Genomic DNA, 9,289 nt, shown 5'->3' on the forward strand with positions numbered 1-9,289 from the left:
GGAGAGAATCTTACCTACACATTCACGACTGGATTCTCGGTCGCCCATTAACATATGGGGGCTAAGATTTTTAGAATTAAAAATCGCTAGTAAAACATCGGCGATCTTTTGGTTCTCCTGACCTAGTCCATCATTGGTCATCTTTATCAAATAGTTGGAGCCAGCTTCGAAACTCCAATAGGTCGGTATCCGCCTTTATCCTTCAAGGGTGAGTCAAAAAGGGCGGCAGCCCTGAGCCGGTCTCACCTTAAATAAGGTTTCTTTGAAACCATGGAATGAATCCTCGAAGAGACTGAAGATCCGACGATTCTGTACAGCCCGGAAGAAAAGGTACCCTTTCTTATGCTTTCCTTTTCGGGAAGGGTTGTAAGCAAGAAGAAGTAGAGAAAAACGTTGACGGAAGCTGGGAGCTCCAGGTATTCGCATACCTTCTCGAAACATCGGATGGCAACCCAACTGTTGGGGTGAAGCTGTGATGGGACAACATCACACCGATTTAAGAGGGCCATGATAAAAGGTAAGAAGGGGAGGCAAACGCTCAATGTGGTGAACATGGGCTTATACACCCAGAGCCAGTCGAAAATCCGAGGAGACAATAAATTTAGTTGGCAGATATGCTGCTGGGCTCCCGGAACAAATACATCATAGTTTGCTTCCTTCGGACCACCCCCGCACAATGTCCCGAATTTTGAAATTCTTGTAGATCCTCCTGAATTATCCTGGAGGATGTGCTCGTTACGTCGAAAGTAACCCAAGCATAACAATTTATAAGATTTTGCACCATAGACTGCTGTGTCATACCTACAGTGGGGGCACCACTTAAGTAAAAAAGAAAAGTGAAAAACTCGGAGAAAGTCAAAATTGAACTACGTTTTACTACATCACTATCCTATGCTATTCCACATAATTTCACGCCTAAATCAGGAAGGAAACCACCTATGGTACCCTCCCTAAGAGCTAACTAACAATGGCGAGTTCAATTCAAGCAAGTAGTAACCAAACGCAACGAATAACAACAAAAGAAGCATTAAAATGAACAAAATAAGCACAAAGATTCACTTACTAGTAGGTAAAGCAAAAGGAAGCGATGGAGTGGGGCAGATGTAGTGAAATACACAGCAGGCAGAAGGTGAAGTAATAGTTGAGAAGTAGCAGTTATGGAAGAAATAAAAAAGGAGAATGAGAAATGAGAGAGATGTGAAAAAGATATGAATGTTGGGATGGTAACCGTCAAAGGGGAGCGCGAAAAGATAAGGATAAAATGGACTTTTTCCTTTGCTTTCAAATCAGTCATAAAGAACATTTAATGTCTCAGGAATGGAAATCGAAACGACACCCCAAACAATAGTTAGGGGCAATTCACGTGCACTCAAGACATGTCCCACGGGTGGGGTCACGAGTAGAGGGAGACTGTTACACGAAAAGATCCTTGCAGGTGGTCCCACCGTCGATCCACCGACGATTGTGACAGCACCTTTTCTCGCAAAGCTCACACCCAGGTTCAGATACTTTTCTCTCTCTAGTAGTTGCTCTCAATCCAACACTCAACCAACCTCTCATTTTATTGAGCAATCCTCTCATTTTATTGAGCAATCGAATAATGTATAATATTTTTATTTAATTTATTCACATTTTTTGTCATAATTTCTTCAATTTTTTTTGGCTCTTTCTTTTAAGTGAGTCATTATGTGTGACTATGTTATCACGTGGGCTCTTATCAAGAATGGGCTTATAATCCATGGACCCTAATATTTTTGCGCCCGTACATTTGTCAACGTCGCCTTTCAATGGAAAACAAAAGTGAACATTCATATTGGTTCTTAAAATTTCGCTCACGTCTCAAAGTAATCTTCAAATTTTAATTTTCTTCACGGTCTCTACTCTTCTAAATCCCTATTCATGTATTTTAACTGGGTTGATGATGGATAGGGTAATATTGGATTTAGAGTCTATTTTTAGATTTAAATTTTTTTTAATTTAATTTTATTTATTATAGATGTATAATAATTTTTACTTACATATTATAATATATCACATAAATTAGATTAGGCATAAATCCACACCTGATCCTACTCATAACTCAACTTGCTTCATTCTCAATCCGATTAGTTGCGAATTAGGTTATTAACCCTACCCAAATAAATCAAATCCAATTAAATTATGTAGATAACATTAGTATTGCCAACCCCAATTTTATCCTTATCCGCAATCTAGTTATGTTTCGACGCAATCTTACTTTCAACTCCTATGTTTTATTTTTCATTCCTTCTAATAAAATTTTTCCCTTCAACTCTACTCCTCCACACCCAAGTCTTTCATTTTCCTTCAGCATCCCAAAAATTAACATACTAAGTAATATATCGCTTTTAGCTCTTTTTCCTAATTTATAAAACTTTAATTAATTGGATTCAAGTTTTAAAGTTATAATACTTTAATTAATTAGATTCAGAATTTTTAATTAAATTAACAAATAATGCTGAATAAAAACAAAAAAAATCTCAATTATAGTAGTTCATCATAATAACCCAACTTAATAATGTTAGAGGCCTTCTCCTAATATAAACTAAAGATAGGCCCATTCCTCTTGCTAAAGAAGAAAGATCGGATATCTTTAACGGATCGAATTTTGAAGTAATAATTTTAAAACATAAAAAGAATTCTCAAAAATGGGGAAAAAAAAAATTCTTTTGAATAACTCAGGAAGAAAGCCAATGTTATTTTTTAGAACTAAAAAGTTTGATAAATTAAAAAAATAAAAAAAAATTAGATAAAAAAGAGAAGATCAAACTTTCAAATTATCAATTGATAAATCTTCATAAAATCCCATGAATTCGGGTGAAGCTTAGAAGATACAACCTTATTGATAGAAAAAACTTCAGTCTCAAAATTAGAAAAAGAAAGTGATACCCCCAATCTAGTAAACAAGCAGTCATACATAAAAAGAAAATAACTTTTCAAGTTACTAAATTAGAGAAAACAATTTCTATCTTTTGGGTCAGAGGCTACTATTTTATACTTTCTCTCGTCCTCTTGGATCCTATAAATCCTATGTTGTAAACGAAATTTTTCTACATATTCATTATCAACTATGAGAATGGCAGAAAGGATAGTAGTATCTACTCAGTCTAAATAAGGAGAAATCTTAAAAGACATGTTGAGAACAACTAAATTAGACATAAAGGGCCTACAAAGTAAAATAAAGTTATGTCACCACAAAAGCTAACGAGTTACAATTCAAGCACAAAAAAATAACACCAAAATATTTAAAGAAGTCAGAATCTACTGAAAACAAAAATGGGTCCAAATTTTCAAGACAAAATAGAAATAAAGAATTCAATCTACTCTACCAAAATACAAAATCACGCAATTACTTAAGAGAAAAATGGCATCATTTGGAGACAAGATAACAGTCCCAGAATTCAACACAAACTCAGAATTTACAAAAATTCTCAAATTTCACCAACAACACTAAAGTGACCAAAAGATTATTACGGTAGTAAGCAAGAAAAATTTCTAACAAGAAGTGACATCCGTACAAGAAACCGTAGTTTCGGAAAGACTATTTCTTAATATCAAAGCAACATTTTCGAAAAGACCCAATATTTTTTCCATCAACAAGCATTATCCAGCCATAAAAGGAAGAAAATCCAACCTTAATAAAGAGCAGGAAGAAAAAACATATGCGACAATAAAATAAATAGACGATTGATAAACCACTATTTTATGGTTTATCTTGTACTCAATTGAGTGGTTTCATCAAGTCTTTGCACACATATTCATACGAATTGCATGGTTTTACAATTCCTTCCTAGTTTTGTTCTATGGTTGAAAACTTGCTTCCTAAGCCTTTAATTTGTGTATTTTAATTTCCCTTTATACCATTCGATGCCGTGATTTGTGTGTTCAGTGTTTCAGGCTTTGTAAGGCAGGAATAGCTTAGAGGATGGAGAGGAAGCTTGCAGAAATAGAAGGAGCACAAGAAATAAAGGAGACAACCAGCGAGCATCGACGCGCACGCATGGCTCACGCGTGCGCGCAATCTGGAGATTTTTACAGTGATGCGTGCGCGTACCTGACGCGCACGCGTGGATTGGAATTCTGCTAGACGACGCGTGGCGTGCTTGACGCGTACGCGTGACACGTGAAGATGACCAGCGACGCGTACACGTGCTTGACGCGTACGCGTGACATGCGCGATCTGCAGAAATCGCAGAAAATGCTGGGGGCAATTTTGGGCCGAGTTTGGACCCAGTTTCCGGCCCAGAAACACAGACTAGAGCCAGGGAACGAGCAGAAACTCAAGACAGATTCTCATTAGCGTAGTTTTAGTTTTAGTTTTGAAATCAAAGAGAAAAAAATTACTCTCTAGGTTTTCTACACATTCATATTTTTAGTTTTATGCTTTTGCTTTGGATATTGAGAAGAGTCATTACCTCTGTTGAAGTTGCTATTATTCTAGTTTGTTTTCTTATTCCCTTACTCTTCCATATCCTTAATCTTTATTCAGAGTTACAATTGGATTGTTTTTAGAATTTATTAATGCAAATGATTACTTTTACTTTAAATTAATTTTCAATTATTGTTTATCATGTCTTCCTTTTATTCCTTTTTTAATTCTGTGCAAGTTATATTCATGTCAATGGAGTAGACTCTCAACTTGACTTGGGAGTTGATTAAATGGAGACCCTAGAGTTGGAATGCTCAAGTGATTAGTTAAATTGGAAGTTGTTGGCTAATTCTCTATTTACTAACGCTAGACCTTCCCAAGGGAGAGGACTAGGATTTGCGAATAAGAGTTAGCTCAATCACTTGACTTTCGTTTATTTAGTAAGGGTTAACTAAGTGAAAATAACAACCTCTTTATACTACACTTGAGAGAATTTCAACAAGGACAGAACTTCCAATTAATCATTCCCCCAGTCAAGGATTTTATTTTGAATATATAAATCTCTTTTAATTTTCATTGCGTTAATTTATAATTATTTATTTCCTGTTATTCAACTCTCAAAAATCTTTGGAAAAACTTCTGATTAATAAGATAGCACCCCTTTGTCAACTCGTTGGGAGACGACCTGGAATTCATACTCCCAATATTTTTATTCTAATTTTGTGACAACCCTTCTAAATTGATAAGCGAATTTTTGCTGGTTAAAAACTATACTCGCAACATATTTCTTATATTAATTTCTTAATTGGCTGATTCCCGCCTGCATCAACGATCCCAAAACATTTCTCGCAACACAAACAAAATCTCAAAGAAAAATTTTAAGGTAGAGAAACCTTGAAGAAAATGAGTAATGACGAGGGAGAAGAAGAGAGTATATATGGAGAAAGGTGAAGTAGAAGTGCAGAAAATGAAACGAAAAAGAGGAAAGAGAAAGTGATTATGCTTATATATAGTCATTAGGGACAAAATGGTACATTTATCCCTTAATGACAGACACAGTTGTCAAAGCAATTGAAAAGACGTATGAACGGTTACGAAAAGACGCAACATTCAGATTTAAAAGCACGTCGAGTACCCGACCTGACTCTAAGAAAGATGGTATACCTGACATAATGGAATGAAAATCACAAGAAATCAAGACCGACTTGAAAAATGTCTGAGCCCGAACCAATGAAGCTCGACCTCAAACAAGGGCACTGTTTATACTTTGACTCACGACTTAACCAAGCCCAAAATGAATAAGACTCAATCAACAGATGTTAACTGATCGACACCTATCCGACCTCATAGAGGTCGAACGCAAGAACATGAGTTCAGCTTTACTTATCTAAATAAGTAAGCAACTCTTACTATTTCTCCTACTCATCTAAAAATGAAATTTTAACAACCTCTCTAACAAAAAGGAGTAACGAACCCATCATCAAAGGTGAGACTCCTCAAAAAATAGTTATTAACTTTACATCTATACTTATAAATATCCTGACACTCTCAGGTATTATTCGAACTCCAATCTACTAAAAATCTGCCTAAAATCCTTGCTAACTTAAGTATTAAAGTGCCTTACAGGTACCACACCCGCACCCCCTCACGAGGAACTTGGACGACTTCATTCCTGCAGAAAAAGACAAAAGATATTTCACCTAAAGGTGTCTGGACCACATGTTCAGACCCAAATCTTCTTAGTTCTAGATAACTCTGGGAACATTAGCAAATAATACTCAATAAAAAAAGACAAAAAGACAAATTGATCATTGACTTTTTAGTTCGCAGATATTTAAGTTCCTAAGGATTTAAAAATACATTTAAATTTCTAACCTTTTTAAAATTTGGACATATCGATCCTTGAGTCTAATTTGTCCAATTTTAAAAACTCTCTCACGTGTGTGATACGAGTATAGCTAAATGCAAGGAAGGAAGTGAGAGGCTTGCAACGTCAGCAAAAGAGGTTGCAACTAACTCGGGACAGATGGCAGCAGATCCTCAAATTCAAGGCCTCAGAAGAAGCGTGAGAAAGAGGTCAAATAGCAGGCTGTTGAGGGATTTCAAGCACTAGGCGTATTGTGGTATTTTCTTCTTTCTTCTCTCTCAACCCTCTTTCTTTGGTCACTCTCATTCAGCTGCTACATATAATTTTCCCTTCTATTTTCCTATTCTGTTATCTTCCCTTCCCTGTGCTGATTCCCACTTCCATATCTCAGGTTATGGATTCTCCCTACTGCTGCAATCTGATTCGGCGAATTCTGATTTTTCTATTTCCTTCAATTTTGACATAGTTACTGTTACACTGAAGAACTCTATCTTTTTTTGTTCTTAGAACTCAATCACTGATGAGCTTGATTTCTTTCTGATTGTTCTTAGTTATTTTTGAACTCTAAACTTGTACTTCTGGCGTAATTACTCTATTCAATATACATACCATTTTCCTGTTTTTTGTTTAGAGCATCTATCACTCTATCAGTGTGCATTCGTATCAACCAGGTCAGTATAACGGGAGTCACGTTTGATTTTTTCGTTGAGTCTGACAGACCCAAGTGAACATAAAGGATCGATATGTCTAAATTTTAAAAATGTCAGAAACTTAAACATATTTTTAAATCTTCGAAAACTTAAATATCTATAGAAGTCAAAAATCTATTTATCTTTTTTCAAAAAAAAAAAAATCAAAATCACAGTAGTTCACTATAATAACCCAACATATGTTATTTTCTAAATTTCTTTTCCAAAACAATTCACATCCCATCATTATTTTTGTCCGAAAACGTGGTTAGACTGTTTGCAACAAAATCGAACGGCTGTTCTCATAAGTTTGATTAGTTTAATCAATAAGAAGCAAAATTAAACAGGTATAATTAGATTACTGAACAGATAATATGGTCCTTTGAAAAGATGTTTCCAACATCCGCATGTGAGTGGAGTGTGGAGTCCATTTCGGTGGACGGGTAACTACTGACTAGTAATAAAATAATACTTTACTCCGACTGCATGCATAGCGAGGAACCTTTTTTTTTCCGAATTAAGATCTGATACACAGTTGTTTATTAGATAAAATTCATGGAGCATACAATTAGGGGTGTTCGCGTGCAATTTAGATCGGTTTTAAGTAAAAAATTCATCTGATCCAAACGCTAAATTTACTTGCGGTACGGTTTAGATTGGATGATTTAAAAAAAAAATCGATACGATCCGATCCAATTTCGAACGGTTTGGATTGCATTAAATTTGCGATTTCGTAAATTAAAAAAATTAAATATATATAACAAATCTCAACATTAAATTTTAAATAACCAACAATAGCATAGCAAGTTTTAACAATATCTAAAAAAATCGATAATATAACAATAAAAATAAAATTATAGGTTAGTTAAAATAAATAAATAAATAAATTACATTTTGAACATAAAATATTTATTAAATAATAATAATAATACATGAAAAATATAAAAATGTATAATAAATTGAATATGTTATAAGTATAATTGTAAATATAATAATAAAATTTTGGATTGGATTGGATCGGTTGTCAAAAGTAGATCCGAAATTCGATCCGATTCAACGGTTTGTAAAAAATTAAATCCAATCAAATCTAAATTAATGCAGTTTTAATCAATTTTTGATTTAAATTAGATTAGATAAACGGTTTAATTTGAATCGGTTTGGATTTAAACACTCCTACACACAACTATGCAAGCATACAAGTGATACAACACATGGATTGAGAAGAACTCAATGATTGATAATTCTAAATTCATTTTAATTATTTTCTTAATGTCTAAATGAATAAAAAATTTAAAATTTTTTAAAATTTTTAATAAAAACAAATTTATTTATTAAAAAATTTAAATATAATTAATAACAATAAAAATTCATAATATATATTTTTATTTTAATGTCGTTTGATCCCTTTTTTTTCTCTCTCTCTCAAACGTATAGGGCGTGGCTTATATTAGGGGTGTTCATGGTCCGACTCGATTTGAAGATCTGGTCTGATCTCAAATTCTTTAGATACTAATTTTGTGTGATTTTACCGGGTCTAATGTCGGGTAAGAGTCTCAAAAATAGATCCGATCATTATTTTAGATCGGGTCTGAGTCATAGCCCGGGTCACCTGAACTCGGCCCGGTGGCTTGGTCATTATACACAATTAATATTTTGTGTTGTTAGTAATGGATGATGACTATTCTTATGTGGAATTTAAGTATTGTAAACCTTAATTTTTTGTGTTATTAATCATTATAAGACTATAAGTTAATGTTTTATGTTTAAAATGGATAAGACTTTAAACTAATGCATAATATTGTGTTATTTGTATTAATTTAAATATTTGGTGTTATTAGACAATATTAGTATTGATTGTGGTTATGCTTTAATTTTAGAGAAGGGTTGGTTCTTGTTATATTTTTTTAAGTGAATTTTACCATGTCAAATAATGGTTGGAGTATTGGAAAATTGGATATTTTCACATGCTAGTTTACAAGAAAGTAATGTTAATGGCCCGATTTTTACCCGATATAATCGTGGCCCGAAAGTGTGCATGTTTCATCGGATTTAGGGCCGGATTCATGTCTAACAAATATGCCCAGTATATATTTCGGGTCAGATCATGATCACATTAAACCTGATTTCACCCGACTCCTGAACACCCCTAACTTATATTATATGAATATGTTATTTCTATTTGTATGTGGGCATTTTTGTAAATGAAATAGTTAAATTATAGTAATACTTCAAATTAGCTTTTTTTAGTTGAAATACTTTATTTCTGAAATTTTAATTATCAAGTAATTATATTGTATACACTACTTTTTTATACATTTTTATCATAGTCAAAATCCAATCCCTTAA

This window comes from Arachis ipaensis, chromosome B03 (genome assembly GCF_000816755.2).
Source record: "Arachis ipaensis cultivar K30076 chromosome B03, Araip1.1, whole genome shotgun sequence".
In the NCBI taxonomy this organism is placed as follows: Eukaryota; Viridiplantae; Streptophyta; class Magnoliopsida; order Fabales; family Fabaceae; genus Arachis; species Arachis ipaensis.